This window comes from Taudactylus pleione, unplaced genomic scaffold, assembly GCF_031769625.1.
Source record: "Taudactylus pleione unplaced genomic scaffold, aTauple2 ptg000026l, whole genome shotgun sequence".
In the NCBI taxonomy this organism is placed as follows: Eukaryota; Metazoa; Chordata; class Amphibia; order Anura; family Myobatrachidae; genus Taudactylus; species Taudactylus pleione.
Genome location: NW_028284428.1, coordinates 33788938 through 33812860, shown reverse-complemented (window position 1 = coordinate 33812860; position 23923 = coordinate 33788938). Strand labels below are relative to the sequence as shown.

The 23923-nt window shown below is 46.0% G+C and overlaps 1 protein-coding gene and 1 pseudogene across 2 annotated transcripts in view; one reads left to right on the top strand and one right to left on the bottom strand.

The window, feature by feature from the left end:
• The window catches only part of SHROOM2 (shroom family member 2), a 301341-nt gene that overhangs the window by 238476 nt on the left and 38942 nt on the right, over positions 1 to 23923 (bottom strand). The gene's annotated exons all lie outside the window — the stretch shown is intronic.
• On the top strand, positions 7059 to 12718 carry LOC148539296 (uncharacterized; annotated as a pseudogene).

Sequence of the window (23923 nt, the reverse complement as noted above, 5' to 3'; positions counted from 1 at the left end):
CCATGTCTGCCAGTTAGTGTCAGAGGGGTTTCTTTTTATGCCTTAAATTTAAAAGAACACTAGACGGGATGCAGCAACTTCAGAAATGCTGTCAAACACATTTCTCATATGCACCAATCCCCGGAATGCGATGCACTCCGGGGCTTGGTTGTGGTGGGTAACGCCACCTTCCTGATGGCATTACCCTATAGAAGCCTCTGCTGTGAGAGGGATCCAAATCGGAAAAATCCCAGCACCCCATGCATTATTCTGCACATGAGCAGAAGGACACCAGAGGGGCTTCTGGGTCATAGTCCCTCCATCGCAAAGGGCGCTCTTACCGAGAGAGCGGTCCTTTGCTGTGTTCTTTATGCATACCGGTGTTAACAACGCCGGCAAGCATGCGAACACTGGCAGGATACAGAATGCGCTGCTAAATGCATCCTGCTCCAAAGTTTTAATAGCAAAACATAGCATGCTTTGCTATTGAAATCCTTTTTCACTTAAATGGGATTTAAACACCACTTAGTAAATAAACTCCACATACTGAGAAACTATCATTCCACCTGCTTGGCAGCATACAATAAACCTGCGTGATGAACCAAAGTTTTAAAAGTTTTGATTCATCTGTCCATAAGACAGTCCACTCTTGGTGCTTCATGGTCCAAGGCAAGTCTCTTTTTCATTGCTGCAGAACAGTTGTAAGTGCTTAATTCAATGGTTCCCAAACCGTGGCCCGGACACTTGCAGGGGTGCCTCAGGTTGGTAGACCAGCACCAAATCAAATTCCTTATAGTCAATGTAATGTAAATATGTGGACAAACAGAAGCGCAAACCTGTCCACCACCACATAACTGAAGCTAAGGATGACGGGTAAGCACAATTTACTTCACTTTGCTACTGCACTACATTTTTTTCGGAGTTTCTAAGTAGCAAATTTTTGGCTTAGGGGTGCCGTGAAAACAAGGCTGATACACTAGGACGCCGTGATTAAAAAAAGTTAGGGAACCTCTGTTTTAACTTATTACTTGTTACCTGATAATGGCTCTATTTTTGTTTAGAATGCTGAAATTGAAATTTGTGCTCAAACTTTTTTTTAACCTCTAGCAGACTTTATGGGGGTGATTCAAATGTTTTTTGGGTGGCAATAATTAATGGGCAGCCGATGGAGCAATTCAATTGTTTTGGGCGCCCATTACTTAACGCGCTTTTCATGCCCAAAACCAAAACACATAAGTGTTGCACATTTCTGCTCGCCACCTCAGGCAGCAAGCAGAAATGTGCGCGCCTGTGGAACTTGCACCCGATTGGTGCAACAATTGAATTTGTTCGTTGGGTGCCCAATAGCTGAAGCTGCGATAAAAACAATTGAATAATTGCTTCAATTTTAATTCATTTGAAAAATAGGGTATATAAATATACATTGGGCACGATTCTATTCAACGTGACGTAGCGTCGGGAATCAGCTCCCGGAGCTATTCAATTCATTTGCGCTGCTAAGCCCGACTAAGGCTTTCTTCTCGCATTCCTCTGGGGTTGCGAGCAGAAATCCAACAAAAGTCCAGGCGCGATGCCGTTTTCTGCCCTTAGTGCCGGGAAAACAGCATCGCACAGGACGTTTAGTCGGAGAATACCCGTTCTCACCCCTAAACACCTTGTTTAAGGAGCGAGAACGAACCTTCCCCGACTTAACTTCTCGCAGAATTGAATAGCTCCGGGAGCTCATTCCTGGCGCTATTCACTTTGCGTTTAATTGAATCGTGCCCATAGACACACATATACACATGCACATAACACACATGTAATGATACAGCAGGATGCACTATCTGAATGGATTTTATGTATTGTGTTCATTGTACATTCTACATCTCCATATTTTTCAGGTTAATACATCCTTGCAGGAATGCAACAGCTCTTCCATGAAAAAGATGAAAAAACTAATTAGAGCATTTCTTACTTAGAAGAACACAAGGGATTGATTTCACTTTTAAATTAATATCCTGCATGGAAACAGAGGGACCACACAGATTTGATTGTTTTACATAGACGAGTTTCTGTGTGGTCCCACAAAAGGCTCATTCTAAAATAGAGAACGCCGGTAAAATTAAATAATTCAAAGCACAACAGCTACATTAAAGTAATTTGCTAATCCAAAATCAGACAGGTGTAGTTCAAATAAGACACTGAAAATGTCCCAGGAAATGTAGCTGTAATAGCATATATTTAGCACAATACTGGAAGACTATTTGATTAAAACCTTAAAGCAGAGCACTGTGTAAAAAAAAAAAATAAACAAAAAACAATAGCTTGACTGCAATGTCATGTTCACTGCATCTCACTCCCAGACCACCCCCTCCGTGATCTCCTGGAAGGAACCATTGAAAAGTCGTCGTGTATGATATACAGATGTATCCTCATACACTCTGGCTTCAATTGCGCCAAACAGACCCTCTCGGCGCGCCAGGTCCTGGGAAACTCAGTTGAGATCTTGCTCGCTCAAAATACATAAATTTTAACAACTGGAAGCGACAAAACTACTCTGCTAGATTAAACTGATCAATCTGATGTGCCACATTTTTTATATCTGTGTGCTAATGAGTCTGAATCTGTCTATGAAGTACTACGATACAGCGACTGCAGCCTTTTCTCACGCCATGGCGGCTCATCTGCGACTTTGTACAGCTAATTCCTGTGAGGTTAAAGTCGCAGTCTAGCATTTCTAGTACACTTTGAGTGGCGTTTCACTGCTTCTGCGATGCAAATAAGACTCAAAATGTACAGAAAAAGACGGTACACTATACCACTCACGGCGGCTCAGTCACACCAGGTGTCTCGCGACGTATGGCGTGTTGACGCTAGGTGTATGAAGACACATATGTACTTAGAAGATCCATTTCCTTCATTGGGCTCGATTCAATTGAGCGCGAAGTAAATAGCGCCGTGAGATAGTTCCCGGAGCTATTCAATCCAACGCGATGTTAGGTCGGGGGAAGGCTCGTTCTCGCGCCTTAAACAGGGTTTTTAGGTGCGAGAATGGGCATTCCCCGACGCGATGCTGTTTTCCCGGCGCTAAGGGCAGAAAACAGCCTTGCGCCAGGACTTTTGTCGGATTCCTGTTCGCATCCCCGGAGGGGTGCGAGAAGGAATCCTTAGTCGGGGTTAGCTGCGCAATGTATTGAATAGCTACGGGAGCTGATTCCCGGCGCTATTCACATCGCGCAGAATAGAATTGAGCCCATTGTTTCATCACCAATTTTAACAATTGTATAACTACATTTGTCAATTAACTATACTGGACTGCATCTTGAGTTTTCTCACATCATACAAAATAGTGTTTAAAAGGGCAAAATGAGTCCTACCATTTTAGCGGCGCCCTGCTAAAACAGCCGATCCTGTGTCTTTACTGCGTCCAGCGGGTGGGAAAAGTTGTGGTGAACGATCAGTGAAAAGATGTGCATGGCATCTATTCACTGTGAGGGGAAAGCTTGGGGGAAACCCAGCACGTCTGAAAGTGTGACAAATTGAAGGACACGCCCCTCCTTGGTCAGCCACGCCCCTTTTGTGCACAGAGAGGCTACCTGCTGGCACCCCCTACGCCCTGCCCTGCCCGCAGTCTAGCGGGAATGCTACAAAATGTGAGGGAAGAGAGAAAAGACCACTTATACTGGGTACACACGGGATTATCCCTTGAAATTCCTGGTGTGCTGGATGAACAATATTGTTCATCCACACACCAAAGATGTCACCAACGTTGAACGACCAACGGTCGCAAACCCCTATGGAAAATGCACGATATCATCTAGATTGGCCTGCATGCATGCCCGATGGACGATATCGTTATCGTCCAGCAGGAGCGTGCATCGTTGGTCATTCATTGCATACACATGGAACCATATGAAAGATATATCGTTGAAGGATATCGTTATCTTTCATATCGTTACAATATATCGTTCTGTGTGTACGCACCTTAAGGCTTCACTAAGCAGGAACATGACAGTTGGGGGGAAACATATCTTAGATCTATAGATTTTCCTTTCTTTAATCTTCACTTATTGAAGTAAGCAGAGCAAGAATTATTCCTCATTTTACCAGAGGTAGTATTTATTGCCAAACAGGTGAAGGGATCAAGAGCAATTAAAAAGAAAAGGAGCAAAACCTGGAGCAAACCACGTTGCAAATGCATTTTTGTGTTCATGCAGGGAAAATACTGCCTGCTTTTGCATGTAGCAAACAAATATTAGGCAGCTTTATTTTTACTCTGTAATTTAGAATTAAGCCAAGACAAATCTATTCCCAACTTTAAATATCTCTGCACATTTAAAATCAGCCCACTTACAGTGTAATATGGTTCTGCCAAGGTGCAAAGTGATTTTTTTTTTTGCTTGCTTCTTTTTTTTTTTAATTTGCTCCAAACTCTGATTCAGACCCTGAGTGAAAAATGGGTTTTAGTGGAGATGCTTGAAATCCAAGCTTGGCAGGGCACCCAAAAAATGCTATTTTCACTAATTCAATAAACCCATTTACAGTAAATAAATACATATTCCTTAGACAAACAAACTAAACATACACCACTGGCTCATTGCCATGTTTGAAAAAGATGATGATGATGCAAGTTACAATTTGCAAAGTGGGAGTGAATACAGGATGTTTAAAAAATGTATGACTTTTAACCCCAGTGTGACTATGTTTAATGTATCTTAGAAAATTCATGAACAAAAATGTAACTAATGACACATTTACATTTAGACAAATAACTGCTGTCACCTGAAAACCTCTGTGGCATGAAGCCTATCCATCATTCTGGTGGTAAATAAAACCACCTAGAAATGACAGCAACATATATACAATATATTTGTATTTCAGAATGTAAAAAATGCAAGTTGTTAATTATTATTAGTAGGTAGAGGGGGAGGGGTGTTACCTAGTGGTAACCACTTTGGTGGTAAGTGATGCTTCGCTAGTGTTGTGAGGTCATGTCCCTCCTCCTGGTGGTCACAAAGCCCTCCCAGACTCCCAGTAGAACACGCTACCATCCAGCATAATGCATACTACCACATTCTTGTACGAACAATATGACTGTTGTGTTATGGATTATAGGAATTAAGAAGTAAATTTAAGGCAGCTGATGTTCTGCTAATGGGAATAAGCAATGCATCTTCAAGCAAAAGTCCAACAGAAGGCCCTCTTAAAATCAATACAAAACTAGGTTAAATCCTTTTATCCAACAAAGATTTCACATGTCTATGAATAAAAAATAATTTTATGTAAAAACTATAATTTGCGTTTGTTTTTGCAGATGTCCTTTATCTATTACAAGAATTTACATAGAGAATATATTTTAGGCCAAATTAATACAATACAGATAATCCTAAAGAGTTCACAAACTTGATCACCATTGTACTCTTAAATATTATTATTTAAATAGATGACCACCTTAATCTGTAATTAGTTACACAGTATAAAACATATTTAAGAAAAATGTACAACAGAGGCAATATCACATTCATCACCTGAAAACCATAGCAACCATTATAAAAGCACGCGAATGCCAACCATTATAAAAGCACGCGAATGCTAGAATAAGCATGAGAGGACATAAGCACCCTGTTTTTTATTGTGCTGATACTGGTTAAAACTGGTTTGGGGGGTTGCAGTCTCGTTATAGGTTAGGTTAGTGGGTCAATCAGTAATGTCAGCCTATCAGAGACCTGTTTGGGCGGGCTCTGTTTGTGAATATTAGGGCGCTGGGAGGAGTCAGCTTTCTCTTTTCCAGTTGTGATCTCCTCTGGATAAGTACCCAGTGTCATAAGGCTTGTTAATTCCTCTTGCCACTGTCTGTTATCACATTATTCTGCATCATATTTTCCTCCTAACCATGCTGTCTCTCTTCCTTTGATTCCTGCCTACCTGTGTACCTTCCCTCCGTCAAGCTCCTCACTCCCCTCCGTTTGTTCCTCAGTCTATCTGTATAAACCTCCCCCTGCTGTGCCCCATCCGCCATGCCGCACCTGCGCCGCAATGCCCCCCCCCCCCCCCCCAGCGGCTGGCAGATGCAGCCAGGCCGCTTTCATTAGCCGCTGCCTCCCCTTACACGTGCGGGGCGCGCACTGCGCCCGCGCGTGTGTCATTGCGGGCGCCGACGGCGCCCGCTCCCAGCGCGGGCAACGGTGTCTTTGCGCCCTCACCGTCGGGCCTGCAGGCATGGCTGGCCCGCGGTGGGGGGCCTTCCCCGAGCCCATCCCAGGCATCAGGGGTTGGCGGCGGGAGCGTCGCTGCGGCAGCCGCGGCTCCCGTTGCTGGCCCCGCTCTGGTGGCAGCGGCGGCCATTTTAGGTGCGCAGGGATTGCAGAGCCCTGCGTTAATGGCCGCCGGCCGACAGGACCCGGCTGGCAGCGCCGGGATGGGGGGATTTGTGCCCTCACCGCCGGGCCCACATGTACTGCCGGGAGGGCCCTTCCCCCCATGTTTTCAATGCAGCAGGGGCTGGCGGCGGGAGCGTCGTCGCGGCTCCCGTCGTTGGCCCCGCCCACATTACAGCGGCGGCCATTTTAGATAGGCAGGGCTGTCGGGATGTGGGGAGGGCGGGATCGCTGACCCCAGTACCCGGCCCCGCATGCTTTAATCCACAGGCGCCTGCAGAGCCACAGTATCTGCGCAGCCCTTTTTCTGCGACCTCCACTGCTTTAGGGGCAGGGAGGACAGAGCGCAACACCCCTAGCAGAGCGCAAACCCCCTCGGGTATTGTGCTTTTTTCCAGCCCGGCTGGGCTGCAGGCGTCTCCTATTAGGCGTTGTGCTGCGGCGGATGGACGCGGTGGTGTCTCCGCTCGCAGCACCCCCATTAATCAGCAGTATGTGTTACCTCTCGCTGCGCCATTGCCGCAGGCTCCCAGCGTCGCGTTTTATGGCCCTGCGCGGCATAATTTGCCTTTGCACAGCCCGGCATTGGGGGCGCAGTGGTCCCCTTATTTTGCTCAGGGCCTAGCGCAGCAGGTGCTTCCAACCATCCCGCCAGCGTTTACGCAGCAAGGTTTCGACCCGCGTCTGTCTCAGGCCGCGGGTCAGTTCATGCATCAGTTGATGCCGCCCTATGCGGGGCAGCATTTTTATTCTGCCCCTTCATGGTTCCGCTTGCAACATCCGGTTTCACACCAGGCGCCGGACTATGTTGTAAGGCAGGAGCCAATCCAGCAGCCCCCTCTGCCGGCGGCTCCTCCTCCGGTTAGGCCACCCACCCCCCCATGCTCAAACCACGCGCAGGCGAGGGCTTCCTCGTCAGCAGTGGTCCCAACCCAAGCCCCTGCAGCGGCCGCTGTTGCGCACAAGATCGTGTCTAACGCTGTCATTCCAAGTCCACAGGGTTCATCTACCTCGGCCGTCATTGCTGGTGATGCTGTGCCTACAGAGGATGCCCAGCCGTCGTCAACCCCGAACGTGAGGGCCTACCGGGCAACGCAAGTCAGGAGGCGGTTTCCGCCGTGGTGTCAGCTACCCCGTCGACTTCTGGAGCAGGTGAGATACCATTGCACTACAGCCACATTGATTTGTCACACTCGGAGGATTCCTCCGCCTCTTCCAGTTCAGCTGATAAACCGCGTAAGCTAATGCGCTATTTCATTCAGCAGTTGAAAGGGAAGCGTAAAAGCCCGAATAAAACACGTAGTTCTGCAAGCAGCTCGGTTCCGGATGCGACTGGTGATGCCGTACACTACTCTAACATTGCCATTTTAAGAGGCGTTAGGTCGAAAGTGAGGGAGCGTATTAGAAAGGGCAAATACGTAGACATGTTTGCCATTACGCATGACGCCAAAAAAGTGTTGGATACAGCTAAATCTGGGGGGGCAGCAGCGGAGGAGGCGCGGCGCAGCTACGCCAATTGGCGTTGCGTGATGTATATTTTTGCGGCTTGCTATACCGAAACTAGGCCTGCCGAGTTTCTGAACATCCTGAAGTACTTACACCTCGTGCACAGTATTCAGTTGTCCGCTAGGCACAATGTGTGGCGGCAGTATGACGAGGCTTTCCATAAAAAGCAGGATGGCCAGAAAATTCTTAGCTTCGGCTTTAAGGACGTGGAGGTCTGGCTTGAGGTCACTCAGCAGAACAAACCCACCACGGAAGCATCAGTGGGTCATAATCAGCCCTTTGTTGCCCGTCCAGGTTTTAACACGGCAGGAAAAGGAAAGTGCTTTGCCTTTAATAACGGGCAATGTAACAGAGGAGCCAGCTGCCGTTTTAAGCACATCTGTCTGTCGTGTGGAAGCAATCACGCAGTTAAAGAATGCAAGCGCACAGGCGGGCAGACAGCGGGGCAGGGCGAGCAGCGAAATACTAAATAGAGCCCTTTCACCAGTACAGTTAGATGTGTTGGAACGATGGTTGGGCCGCTATCCGTTTAGGGCGGAAGCAGCCTTTTTGTTACAAGGTTTTCGGGAGGGTTTTCGTTTACCAATAGTTAGGTTAGTTGCGGCGTTAGCAAAAAGGAACCTTAAATCGGCTAGGGATTATCCTGATATTGTGAGGGCCAAAGTAATGGCGGAGGTGGACTTGGGCCGCATGGCTGGCCCTTTCTCATCTCCTCCTTTACTGGATTTGTGCATTGCTCCCTTGGGAGTTGTTCCCAAGAAGGAGGTAGGTAAATTTCGGTTGATCCAGCACCTGTCCTACCCGGAGGGAGGATCAGTTAACGACGCTTTGGACCCAAAGGACTGCAGCATCACTTACCAATCTTTTGAGGACCCCCTCCGGATAGTGCAGGGGTTTGGTAGGGGAGCGCTATTGGCAAAAGTAGATATAGAGTCGGCTTTCAGGTTACTTCCATTGCACCCCGACTCTTTTAGATTCATGGGTTTTAAGTTCGAGGGTTCATATTTCGTGGACAAATGTTTGCCGATGGGTTGTTCCATTTCCTGTGCCTTTTTCGAATGCTTTAGCTCATTCCTGCATTGGTGAATTCGAGCGGGTTCAGGAAAAACTGGGATAGCCCATTACTTAGATGATTTTTTATTAGTAGGTCCAGCTGATAGCGTTGTCTGCAGCGAGCTGCTTTTATCGGTGCAGGCTCTTTTTCGCGTTATGGGCGTGCCCATTGCGGCGAAAAAGACAGAGGGGCCTACCACAGTTTTGTCCTATTTAGGTATCGAGATTGATACCGTGATGGGTTTATGTCGGCTGCCCCAGGATAAAGTCACTAAGATGCGCGAATACTTAGGGCTCTGCCTCTCTGCAAAGAAAATTTCATTGAGGCAGTTGCAGTCGTTACTCGGCCTACTTAATTTCTCTTGCCGAGTGATCCCTATGGGTAGGATCTTCTGCCGTCGGTTGGAGAGGGCCACGGCGGGCGTTAAAAAGGCGCACCATTTAATTAGTTTGACCAGGGAGCTTAAGGAGGACGTACGTTTGTGGTGTGTCTTTTTACGGGATTTCAATGGCGTGAGGATTTGGTTACCCAAATTGGTGGCCAACTCTGAGCTCCAGTTTTATACTGATGCGTCCGGAGCTTGCGGTTTTGGGGCCTTTTTCGAGGGGCAGTGGTGCGCTGAGCCATGGCCAAAAAGCTGGCAGGATGCCGGTTGGACATCTAATATGCTCCTTTTGGAGCTTTTCCCGATTGTGGTGGCAGTGGAGATTTGGGCTGCGCAGCTTAGCAATCGGAGCATAAGTTTCTGGTGCGATAACTTGGGAGTAGTCCAGGCCATTAACAATCAGAGGTCAGTCTGCCCTCAGGCTCTCAGTTTACTGAGGCATCTGATACTTTTGTGTCTCCAGGGGAACATCTATTTCAGGGCGCGGCACGTCCCGGGCGTTGATAACGAGATAGCGGATGCTTTATCTCGTTTTCAATGGACTAGGTTTAGGTCATTGGCGCCTGCAGCCAGCGTTAATGGCTTACCTTGTCCCGCTCATGTCTGGCAGATCATCGGGCCGGCATCGATGGACTCGCATTGAGAGCTTTGGCACCGAGCACCTTAAAGTCATATACGGCAGCGTGGGATTCGTGGCTGGCTTTCTTAGCCGAAGTAGATCGGGGTAAGAATATTGAGGTTAGCATGTTGCAATTTGTTTGGATGTGGCATGAGCGGGGCCGGTCTAGGGCCGCAATGTCCGGCGCCTTAGCTGGCATCTCTTATTTTTCGCGCTTACGGGGATTGGTAGATCCAACCAAGTCGTTTCTTTTGACCAAGGCTTTGAAAGGATGGGCTAGAGAACAGGCAGGGCCAGGCGATTCTTGGAGACCGGTTGACACCGGTTTGTTGAGAAATCTACTGGTGGCAGTAGCGGGAGTAGCCTTAGGACAGTACGAGGCATTTTTGTTTCAATTAGCTTTTGTTTTGGCTTTCTTCGGAGCGCTGCGGGTAGGCGAGTTAGCGGCCGCTAGCAAGAGGGCAACAAGCTCGGTGATTCTGTTGAATAACGTGATGGTTAAGTCGGATTTGATCTTGCTAAAACTTCAAAGATCAAAGACCGATCAATTAGGTAGGGGGCATTGGCTGTCGATCCCTGCGCATCCGGACCCGAGCATATGTCCAGTAAGCATAGCTAGGCGTTACAACTTGCAGCGGCCGCAAGGCGGTTTGCAATGGCTTGTTCATGAGGACCTTTCGCCACTCACACGTTTTCAGTTTGCTGCAATTTTTAAGCGATGTTTGGTGGCGCTGGATTTGCCGGTTGAACTTTACGGCACACACTCGTTTAGGATTGGCGCGGCTACTTGTGCGGCAGCAGCGGGCTCTTCCAGCGACGCAATCAAACGGTTGGGTCGTTGGAGGTCTTCCGCTTATAAAGGTTATGTGAGAGGCGACATGCTGCCAAATTAGACAGCGCTTCTGGCGAGTTTGTTTTTTGGGAAACCCAGTGCCTTAAGCTACCCGCTGCTCGGGGGGGTTGGAGTTCTTTTCACCTTTTGCCCTCCATTGAGGTTTTGGTGTTGTTCACCTCCATCTGGGTCACTCAAATAACTCAGTTTCCCCGACCTGTTGTTGGTTATTTGAGATTCGATTTAAACATGAATGTTCTTTTAAATAATTTCCCTTACAGGTGGTGGTAGGGTGTTTGATAGGGTGTGGATTGTAGGCCATTCGTATGTTTTTTGGGCTTGCAGGCACCCCCTTTGCTCGTGATAGCCACGGTAATGTACGCTGGATTGGGGTGCGAGGATTTCGTTGGAGTGGTTTTTTGTCTCTTCTTTGGGACTCAGAGAAGAAATGGGGTGCCCCGGATTTCTTGGTCATACATCTAGGCGGCAATGATTTGGGCACTTGTAAAGGCGTTGAGGTTATCCTGGCCATTAAAAAGGATTTCCAAGTAATTGCCGAACGTTGGCCGCAGGTGCATTTGGTGTGGTCGGAGGTTATTCCTCGTAGGTTTTGGCGAGGGGAGTAGGGTGGCGCGGCTTTGGATAGGGTGAGGAGGAAATTGAATGCCGCAGTGTCTCATCATGTAGAGGGTTTGGGAGGGCGTGTCATTAAACACCCCCGTATACGTTTCGAGGAGGTTGATTTCTACAGAGAGGATGGAGTGCATTTGGCAGGGGAAGGTTTGGCATTGTTTGTTTCGGCTCTTTTGTCGGGCATTGCTAGAAGTTAGTGGTCCTGTTAGCTGGTGGCGGTTCGTTGTCTAGGGACACCGTTTGGCGGAAAGCAGTGCTCCTCGGCGGCTAAATTTAGTACAGCTGAACTTGGCTAGCATCCCCCCTTTGAGAGAGGCGAGTCGGTTGCTGCCTTAGGGGAGGACCAGGTCTCCATCTTATGGAGGGATCAGCACTGTGCTAGATTAAGGGGGGATGGTACTACTCAAGGCAGCTCACATCGGGTGGTGGATTATCCGCCTCCTTCTTAGTAATACTCTTAGATGGGCTGTAGCCGAGGTAGCACTGCTTTTTCGCCACCATGCTCGATCATTACAACTTTTAATTCATAATCTGATTTCAATAAATTTGGCTGCGACCTCTTTTTTGCAAATCTATATCGTTGTCAGTGTCTTTATTTTAGTGGATAAGTTTAATTTAAGTATGGTAAAATAATAAAACTATGGGTGACTTATTAGTGCTGCCAGGTCATTTAAAACAGGAGACAAAAAATACACATGTAGATTGGATGCTTCAAAATGAATTCAATTGATTGCCTTCTGTTACTCTGCAGACATGAAATATGCATAGAACATGTGTAATGCATGTATGACCATTTTCAAAATGGCCTATTTGGCAAGCTCCGTTACAGCTAGTTTTCAAAGCCAATAAATATAAAACATATTTACTCACAGAACAAATTAATGAAATGCAGATAAAGTCTAAATAAGGAATATTGAATCTACTTTCCCAGCAGATGATCACACCACAAAGATGAACCGATTGCGGAGTCTTTCAAAGGATTTAAAATTCAATTTTGCAATTGTCATAGCAGCTGAGTTGTTAAATCAGACTCTGTATATTTAATCAAGTGGGTATCTAAACCAGATGGCCATTACCACATTCCCAAGAGCCGGCTGCTGACTGGAACTACCTTTCACAGTGTGATGGCTTTTATTGCCTCCACATTTGATATTAATATAGCATTTTATATACATTTCAATTTATAGTGACTTGTTTTACTGGTTTAAGTCATCTACAGAATTACAACATGTATAAAACAGTAAATGGATTATTTCCAGTGGGAGCCAGGAATCTTTCAGGAATTATTTTTTTATTTGTATTTTTGTAGGGTCTCTACCCATATGCAAGGATATATGAAGAACAACAATAATCTAAAGTGTAGATAAAACCTAACAGCGTTAGCAGCATGATCACTAATGTGTCTCAATGTTTATTGCTGCAAAATGTACTACATGCATAATGAACGCATCCATAGAACGCCAGTGTTTTAAGCTTCTGAATGCTGCAGGTAAAGGCGAACATGCCTGTCAGGGAGTGTGTGCTCACAGGTCCATTCACTTACTATCAACATACTCAAGCGCTGTTCATAGTGGGTGATAATGCCTTCCATGGAGGTAGTCCCGGTGCATAGGTGACACCACAGATTGAGGAATGTTGAATGTTTGCACAATCTCGGAAATGGAATGTCCCGTCCGTCTGGCACTCACTATCATGCCCGGTTCGAACTCTGATAATACCCGGCACCTTGCCATGAGCAGCATAGCCAGTGTTCAAACTGATTCACGAGATGTCAGATTACACTGATGCAGGTCTGGGCATTTCCAAGACGTCACAGTATGGTGACGTCACCTACCATTACCTTTACATACTACTATCCCATGACTTTTGGCACTTCAGTGTAAATGCACATCTAATGGGCTTTAAGATGTCATACTCAATGCTTTAGTTAAATGCCTGTGTATATTAGGCTTAGAATTAGATGTAATAGGCACAGATAAACAGGAGGCAGTTAATTGATATAGAAAATTATCTTTTCTGAGAGAATGATTTACCTAACAAAGGGGGAATACATCAGTCACATATTACTATAGTAAGATTTGTAGATTAGATTTTTCCCTTTTAAATTCAAAATGATGGAAGGAATCTTACTAGTTTATCATATGCTTATTTCTGGTCATGAAGATACAAATAGTCTTGTCATGTACGTGAACAAAATCAGAAACCCCCAAAGACAGTCGCTTACACTGTTATCCTTTATGAGCCATCTGTTACCAAAATACTCAGTAGATGTGCGATCTTTGTGCTTGTAGAAGGGTTATTGGGTGATTGTGAACACAGACAATGCAACCAAGCCAACTGCACAGCAGGACATCCCCGCTCCTCCGCTCTGCTGTGGAAGTGAGTTATGAAACATACACAAATGAACAAGCTACTAGGAGGAGGCTGGGCGTGCTTACCAATGGCTGCTAATACAGACAGTATCAATGGAAAGAGCCAAAGACTGGACTGAGACCAGCTCATTTACATGAACATGACATAGGCAGTGCAATGTTTAGCTCTATACATGATAAAGGAGAGCTATGGAATTGGGAATTTAAGACACAGAGCATAGTATATTATTGTTTAAAATGTTCAAATGCATCGTTGGTGCAAAGTTCAAAAGCAAATTAAAACTACTTAGATATGAACAAGTCCATATTTAAAATAACAAAGCTCATTTACTTGAGCTAAAAATAGAGCCACCAATATAACAATTCAAATACATGTAACTTTATGCGGTTTTAACTCTTCCTTATTCATTGGCAGAAGGAGGTAATCCAGCTGTCCTACACCTACATTATAACTAATTCAGGTTGATTCACAATATCTTGCATGTGAGTCAGCCCGGATGTTTTTCACACCTTTTTAACATTGCCCTCAGCGACAAGGGAAATGTCCTCACTCTCCTAGGGGAATGTCCTCACTCTCCTAGGGGAATGTCCTCACTCTCCTAGGGAAATGTCCTCACTCCCCTAGGGAAATGTCCTCACTCTCCTAGGGAAATGTCCTCACTCTCCTAGGGAAATGTCCTCACTCTCCTAGGGAAATGTCCTCACTCTCCTTGGGAAATGTCCTCACTCTCCTTGGGAAATGTCCTCACTCTCCTTGGGAAATGTCCTCACTCTCCTTGGGAAATGTCCTCACTCTCCTAATGGGAATGTCCTCACTCTCCTAATGGGAATGTCCTCACTCTCCTAGGGGAATGTCCTCACTCTCCTAGGGGAATGTCCTCACTCTCCTAGGGGAATGTCCTCACTCTACTAATGGGAATGTCCTCACTCTCCTAGGGGAATGTCCTTACTCTCCAGGGGGAAAGTACTAAAGCTGTCCATCCACTAGAAGACAGGCAAAAGACTGTATGATTACGACATTGTAATCGTGCAGTCGCTTGTCAGTCTGTGATGTACCTACACTAAATGAGCAGTTGTTCAGTGTAGACACAATCAATCATGTGCAAACATGCTGAACCTGACGTTATCGTCAGGTTGACCAGCATGTTAGCACGATGATAGATGTCTAAAAGACCAACTTTTTAAACAATCTGCAAACGATTTTCAAATGATTATCGAACGATATCGTTCAATCGCTCATTTTAATCGTCTAGTGGATAGGCACATTTACTCTCCTAGAGGAATGTCCTTTCTGTCCTAGACACGCAATGCCAAGGAAAGTGAGAGAGGAGTGGTGAATATTAGTTGCAGGAAGAGTTCCATTAGTTGCAGGAAGAGTTCCAATACCCACATGACCACCTTGGTGAAACAAAACAATGATTTTAGAACACATTTTTACAAATACATTTTTAACGGAGAAAGAGGGGACCACAACACTGATAAATGCAAAGGCTAAATGTTGAGAAGACAGCGTTAGGCAAACATGCACGTGTCCACCGGGACGTAACACTACTTTTCCTTTTAGATAACTTTTTTTTCTAATTATGACACTTATCTAATACATTTATGCATTAATATATATATATATATATATATATATATTTATTAGGGGTGAGCGGGTTCGGATTTCTGAAATCCGAGCCCCCCCGATCCGAGGCAGATCCGAGTCAGGATCGACTTTTCCCGCCTGAGTCGGATCTGAAATCGAGGCAAAACGTCATCATCCCGCCTTCCGAGTCTCGCGGGTTTTGGAACCTATATAAGGTACCCGCGTCGGCGCCATTTTCTCACTCGGCTGTGGACAGTGAAGAGGGAGGGTGGGAGTTAGGGCTGGTTGGGCTGTGTAGTGTAGTGTAGTGCAGAGTAGTGTTGTGCTGTGCTGCTGTCCACTACTTCAAAGTCCATAGGGGCTGGCTGTGTTGTGCTGTGCTGCTGTTGTTAATAGGGGCTGTGTCCACTACTTCAAAGTCCATAGGGGCTGGCTGGACTGTGTTGTGCAGTCAGTTCTCCATAGGGGCTGTGTCCACTCCAAAGTCCTGTGCAGTGTCCCAGTCCTAAAGGGGTGCTGTAGTGTTGTCCAGGGGGTGCTCTGTCCATCAGGGGTGCTCCCCCCAAGTGCTAAAAAAATAATATTTTTTGTGTGTTTGTGAATTGTGTGTGCAGTAGCAGCACGTGCATCAACAAAGTAGTGCCAAGCGTGCGCCTGTGTCATAAGTAAAGGGCCGGCTGGCTTGACCGTTAAAGGGTGCTGTAACCCCCAAAGTACACTCCAGTCCAAACCAAAAAAAAAATTATTTTCTGTGTTTGTGAATTGTGTGCGCAGTAGCCGCACGTGCATCAACAAAGTAGTGCCAAGCGTGCGCCTGTGTCATAAGTAAAGGGCCGCTGGCTTGACCGTTAAAGGGTGCTGTAACCCCCAAAGTACACTCCAGTCCAAACCAAAAAAATATATATTTTCTGTCTTTGTGAATTGTGTGGGCTGTACCCGCACTTGCATCCTCAAAGCAGCAGCGACAAGCGTGCGTCTGTCTGTTAAAGGGTAGTGTAACTCTCAAAGTAACACTCGTGTCGCTTAGCATAGTCATCCAGCTACCTCGGTGCAACCTTTTGGACATAAAAACACTATTGTGAGGTGTGAGGTGTTCAGAATAGACTGGAAATTAAGGTTATTGAGGTTAATAATAGCATAGGAGCAGAAAAACCTAACAATTCTGTGATTTTAGCTGTTTTTATGCTTTTTTTTAAAAAAATACAGATCCAAAACACAAAACCCAGAACCCAAAACACGGAAGGGTGGTTTTGGCAAAACCAATCCAGATCCAAAACACGAAGAAAGATCCAAAACACGAAAAGTGGCCGGTGCACACCCCTATATATATATATATATATATATATATATATATATATATATATATATATATATATATATATATATATATTTTTTTTTTTCATGTTAACCGGAATGTTGGTCTCTCCTTAATAGACTACGGCTCACTTACCAATGGAAGGGAGTAAGGCCATTAGGCTCAAACCTCCTTGAACCCATCTACAGCTCTGCCTTTTGGGGGAATGTATGATTCAATACCCAGGGAAATCTTTAGCTTATCTCAAGGTTGAGAGGCTATACATTAGTCATGCTACAATAAACACTTGCTACTCAAGTAACTAATGGTCCAGGGCATCAGGGAGAACCGGGGCTTTGAGCCTTTTAGGAAGAGCCTAATGAACGGAGCACCAAATCATATGCATTCTTTTGCTTTTTGTACAGTGCAGGAAGAGGATACAATCGTAAGGCCTAGGGGAGCAATTTGCTACTATCATATATGCTAACATGTTTGCATAGGAGAGAAAAGAAGGTAGAATGGATTACATACATGACCAGTTAATCATTTGGCAAGGCACGTAAGTGAGCATCATACTTAAAATATATGGTGAGTAAAGCACTGATGATACAGGACTTCAGAATTAATAATCCCTATGGAAATACGTAACTGAATGAATACAAAAACAGAAATATGTATTATATATATACTTTCCTCATAGTCCCAACAAGTTAATGCCTGGTCAAATGTTCTAATGTGAAAGGTAAGATAACAATCATATTAATGATAATTGTAAATTGAACATAACATTAAGGGGAAAAAACTTTTATACAATGTGAAAGAGAACGGAAACCAACGTCAATGGAATGTCATTGTCTTAATGATTCAGATCATCTACAACATGTTACTGCCAGAGAATGTGATTTCCTGCTTCAAGATTTTATCATTTCATTTATATTCTGTGTAAATCTGCGCCAATAAATCTTCACTCAAAACCATGCCAATTTATTTTGCTAAAGTCCACCCTAAATAATTGAGACGATCTTCATCCTCAGTAGCACTATCTCATAAATACACAGAACAGGAGAAGTCAGACATGGTATTTATAAGTGCAGCAAGATATCGTTCTCCGTTATCAGACATTTCAGGCTCACCACCAGCCACTCAGCTCCCAACGGTCATGTTACAGGCTCTGGGCCTGATTCAGACCCACTCGCGAGCGCTATGAGCTCGCAAGCGGGTCGATGGTGGCCCAGTGCGCATGCGCATGACCAAGCCGGCTCCGTCGTGCGCATGCGCGAGACCCGGATAGCGACGGGCAAACCGTCGCTCTGGGCCTCGTACCAAAGGGGGCGTGCTGTCAATGTTGAGTGACAGCACGCCCCCTTTGGTGGGCGGGCTGGGGGAGTGGCTGCCCAAACGGAGGCGTTCCCATGTGAACGCCTCCGTTTGGGGGCGGCCCCACTGACATCACCAGTGATGTCAGTGGGAGTGATTTCGGCTCCGTTAGAGCCGAAATCTCTCTGGGGCTTGCGGCAACGAGACCCTACCACAAGGGTCTCGTCGCAAGCCCGATGGTTACAATGGTCTTGACCATCGTGACCATCTTCCTGGCCGCTCGCTATAGCTGTGGGTGGTCACCCACAGCTATCCCACCCACAGCTATGCGAGCGGCCAGGAGGCCGCTCTAAAAAACAAGAAGGCCGGCCCTGATTCAGAGCAAGCGCTCTGTCAGAGCGTCCGGCTCTGAATCAGGCCCTCTGTTTGAAAAATGACAGTTGGGAGCTGATTGGCTGGTGGTTCATCACTCTCCAGTTTATCACTTTTCAGAGCTTAGTACATCTGGCCTGTAGACAAGTATTATTATTATTAATTTTGTTCCACAGTGCTGGACAGTGTGGAAAATGTAACAAACATACCAATGCAGACATAAAAGGTTGATAAAATGAAAATACAGACATGATAACAAAGGGAAAATTGCCTGGCTGATGAGAGGTTGTATTCTAAAAGGAAAAACACGCAACGAAACAATAGATACAAGTATGGTTTAGCGTGATTGAGACAAATGTGAGGCTGCATTAAGATGGGTAGTATAGGTGGGAGTAGGATAAACTCTAATAAAGAGATGGGTTTTCATAGAGTGATTAAAGATGTGTAGGCTGTGGGAGAGTATGTTCCAGCATAGTAAGGAATTCCATAGGCGGGTAGTAGTACAAGGAGGGAGAGAGAGAATTTTGAGATGAGCTTTCAGACACAATAAGGAATGATATTGATGAGGGCTTTGTAAGTAAGGGGGAGAGGTTTCAAGCATTGGAGAGAAATAAAGTGGAGAGAGACAAAGTATCAAACAATCAGCTTCTGGCATTGTACAGGCTGTACTACAAATGTGATACTTTCTCTCTCTCCAAGACTTGATACATCTCCCTGTGAGTGTGATGGATTATATTTGCATCACCACCAAGAGAAAAGAATCCTGGAAATGGGCATTGCCGAATAATCTTTAAATAAGTGTTAAACTACTTCCAGCCAATCACATTATGTAACACAGAGTGTGTGTGAAGGAACAGCTAGTCATGGAAGATGAATGCATTGCGTGATTAGATGAGAGTCATCACATGATGTCAAATCCCATCATGTGCCAGCCTCTTTAGCCAATGGAGAGATCGCTGTATCATCCAAGCAAGTTTCTATCACTACATTTTTAATATTTTGATCAACCAATTTAATTGTTTTTAAGCAAACTAACATACATTTACACTGTGTGTATAGAAATCTAAAAACTATCTGCCTGATGACACACTTGTCTCTGTGAGATCTTCAACCAGAAATACACAAATTAATACCAAATACCATTGTGATCTGGTGTCATTTGTATTTTTTTGTTTAGTGTTTAGTGACCAGATTGTCATGGCAGTTATTAGTTTGTTAAAGTTAAAATTGTAAAACTTCTGGAGACTAGTGACCATGTAGCACTTCTACATACACGGATTGACAGATACCGGTTACATCTAATTTTAAATCACTTTAACTTTCAAACTATTTGGGGCTCATTCACAGTTAGGAGCTAATCAAAAAAGGAGCAGTATGACGATGAACAGAGCAATTTGCAGTGCATTTATTTATTTACATGCAGGGAAAATACTGACTACTTTTGCTTGTAGCAAACAAATAATGGGCAGTTTTGATTTAACATTGAAATTTCGATTCTAAGGGTATATTTACTAAAGTGCGGGTTTTTAAAAGTGGAGATGTTGCCCATAGCAACCAATCAGATTCTACTTAACATTTACCTAGCACCTTCTAGAAGATAATAGCTAGAAGCCGATTGGTTGCTACATCGCCACATCTCCACTTCTAAAAACTTGCATTGGTAAATATACTCCTAAAGGTGCGTAAACATGGGTCGATTTTTTTAACGATTTGTTGTTAACGACAAATTGTTCAAAATATCATTCAGTTTTTGCCCCAAAACGATGAATGAAAACTACAAATGCGCGCTCCCGTTTGCCATTTGTAGTTTTCGGCAATCGCCCGAACTGGCCGTACAACCTGACGATTTTGTCAGGTAGTACATGTTCGGGGATGAGGAGGGGGCCCGGCACTGAACAAAATCGATCTTGATTTCGTTCAGTGTTAGTGCTCAGTGTCGTTAACGACACTGAGCACAAACTGCCGAGACACACGGGACAATGTTCGTTCAGGGCGCACATCTTCCCGTGTGTACGCACCTTAAGTCTTTCTGCACATTTACAATCTGTACCTCCTGCAGTGCTACATTGATTTGCCAATGAGCCAATTTGTTACCTTTTTTTTTTTTTATTTACTCCTAATTCTGTGTTTAGTTCAATGCTAAACAAAATGCTCTTTTGCTTTGTTTTTGTTATTAAATTGTTTTAGTTACTTGCCTTCAATACTGGTTGTCTGTTTTGGAAAATGACAAAAATTTGCAGTGAACAATGCAAACATTACTAAAATCTCAGCATTTCATGTAACAAAACCAGAAGAAGCAATTATTTAAAACTATTTAGACCACACTTGCCAACTTTGAAACCCTCCACTGCAGGAGTACTCCTGGACAGGAGATGCAGCAGACACTGGGGGTCTGACCCTCGTGCTGCTTGTAATTAAGCCATGCCCCTTGCAGCATAGTTCAGTTACAGCCCGCGGCCAGCCGCAGCGTATGAGTCAGCCAGACACATTATTAGTAGCGCTGTCAATCCCACTGTGAGCCACTTCAGTGCCCCGCTGACGCTGCTCTGCATTTAGGATTTTAAAAAGTGTCAGAAATGACAGGGGTGGCACGGGCCCGCGTGCCCCTCCCCTGGATCCGCCATTGCTCTTGCGTGCCTAATGCAACTGGCCCCATAACAGTAAAATCATACCGGTCCGGGTACCAAGTAGACCTACATGACCCAGACAAACTTCAAACATAGCCACAAAGCCAAAAACCTAATCCTGGTCAAACTACACCACCATGCCAAATTTGGTGGAGCTAGGTACAAAACTCTGGCCGTGCATAAAGGACAAGCAGACACACACTTTATCACTAGACTAGCTGGGATACCCGGTGTTGCCTGGGTTGAAGACTGAAACCTGAAGTACACCTGCTGCGTTAATTTGTTTAGATTGTCCTCACATATAACCCCATTCCATTGATCCTGAGAAGGACCCCGCTGTTTGCTAACATGCATGCAAACAGTGGCGTAACTACCGTGGGTGCAAGGGGTGCGGCTGCTATGGTGCCCAAGCTGTCCCTGTGGCCCGCCGCTCCCTCTGCACCCAGTCATGCACACAAGGTGGGCCGCACCAGTCAGTATCGCAGAGGGGGCCCAGGTGTCAGCGGTGTTTATTTGGTGCAGGCCTGCCAGCTTATTTCAGCTGACGCACCGGCAGGCAGACATGGAGAGATAGCAGTGGCGGCCGGTCCAAGAGCTGCGATTGTCTCGCGACCAGCGCCAAAGTCAAATTGTGTCGGCGCTGTCTGTTCATCTCTTGCGCTTGCCTGCCGGTGTGCCAGCTGTAATTAGCCAGCGGCCAGGCCTCCAATCCACACCTGCTGGCACCCTAACCTCCCCGCACCCTAAACCTAACCTTCCCACCTTAGTGCCTAACCCTAACCCCTAGCTCTAACCCTAACTCTGCTACTTCCCATCGGGATACTAGCACCGGAATTATGACAGGTTTCATGATTCTGTCGCCAGTATTCTAAGGGTCAGCATCCCAACTGTTGGGATTTTAACTGCTTGCCGTAACCGCCATTTATACTACAGACAGTGGCATATAGTGACGTGTGGTGAGGTCAATGGCTGGGGAGGCACACATCTATAAAAACCACAGTTTTTCTATCAAAACTCTAGAGCATGACAGGAAATATGATAGGGGAGGGAGTATGACAGGGGAGGCTCTGCCTACCCTGACTGCACATCCCTGGTGGCGTAACTAGGGTATTTAAAGCCCAGGGCAAGATGAAAATGGAGCCCCCCCATGTGCTGCGGAAAAGTGGACGTGGCCACATTCCACAAGGGGTGTGGCCACTGAATAATGGGGGCGTGTCAATATGACACCACCGTTTCTCATCACTCTGGGGACATTCCTTTTCCATTCCATATGCACCTTAATGTCTCCAGTAGTAGTGCCCCTTATAAAGTGCCCCCTGTTGTAGTGCCCATTATGCAATGCCCCTAGTAGTGCCACTCATGCAATACCCACTGTAGTAGTGCCCCTTATGCAATGTCCTCAGTAGTAGTGCCCCTTATGCAATGCCCCCTGTTGTAGTGCACATTATACAGTGCCCCCCAGTAGTGTCCCTCATGCAGTGCCCAATATATAATGTCCCCAGTAGTGCCCATTATGCAGTGCCAAATATATATGGCCCCCAGTAGTACCCCTTATGCAATGCCCAATATATAGTTCCCCCAGTAGTTCCCAATATATAGGGCCCCCAGTAGTGCCCCTTATACAGTGCCCAATACAGTGTCACTATGCAGTGCCCCCAGTAGTACCCCTTATGCAGTACCCAATATATAGTGCCCCTTATATAGTGCTGCCTATGCAGTGCCCAATATACAGTGCCCTTGTGGTGCCCCTTATACAGTGCCCAATGTATAGTGCCTCCAGTAGTGCCCCTTATATAGTGCCCATATGCAGTGCCCCCAGCAGTAGTACTTTTACACATAAAACACACAGGACCACACAGACCAACAAAATTACGCTTACTTGAATCCCCGCTCCTGCGCCCGCCTCCGTCCGCTCCAGCTAGGCACTATGGCTTCCCGACTGTCAAATCCCGGCAAGGGTGAAATGCCGGGCGTCTAGATGTAGACGGCCGCATTTCCCCGACGCCGGGAGACCGGCGCCCAGCAGCCGCGGGGGGGAGGGTTAGGTTTAGGGCTCCCGGGGGGGGGACTTAGGGTTAGGCACCCCCCCGGGAGGGTTAGGGTTAGGCTAGGGGGAGGGAGGGTTAGGTACCCCCGGGGGGGACTGAGGGTTAGGCACTCCCCCGGGGGACTTAGGTTTAGGCAGCGGGGAAGGGGGGGGATTAGGGTTAGGCACTTGGGGGGAAGTTAGAGTTAGGCACCCCTAAGGAAGGTTAGGATTAGTAGATACTCACCTATGCACGATCGGGATTTCCAGCGCTGTCTGGCTTCTGCTGCTCGGAACTCTGCTGATGTCGGTCTACCATGCAGCCGGCGGTATTTCATACCCATTCCTAACAAAGTATAGCCTGCTTTTCCATGTACCGCACACATATATAGCAGATTTTTACACTGCAATCTAGATAGTTTCCCTTGTAATAATAAATTTGTCCAAACATTTCCTCCTTTTCTACAATGCAACATGATTTTGCCAACATGCAAAATTAAATTTTCCACATGAATTTACTCCTAACACTAAATGATGCCTTTAATGCATGCTGCAAGTTAGGACTCATCCAGAGCCGTAACTAGGGGTGTGCGACTGGACTTTGTGGGCGGTACCTTCGCTGCCTCATGGCTCTTGCTTCTGGATAGTAGGGTGTCTGGAACGGCACCCTGCAGCCAGAATCATTGCTGAAGGGCGCCAGGTCCTTTAGATGCTCCTGACAGGCACACTGCAGCCTATACAGCCAATCAGAGCGTCCTCAATATGCTCCAGTCAGCTCTTACTAGTGCAGCCAGCCCCGCCCGTCTGCGCGTCGTAATGATGTCATGATGTCAGGCGCTCAGGAAGTGGGCCGGCACAGGGCGCATTTGGGCACTGGGCACATGTGTTTGTATTATGTATTTATTTATGCAGTCAAAATGTGTGTTTGGCACATGCTAATGAATCACGTCTAGGTATTGT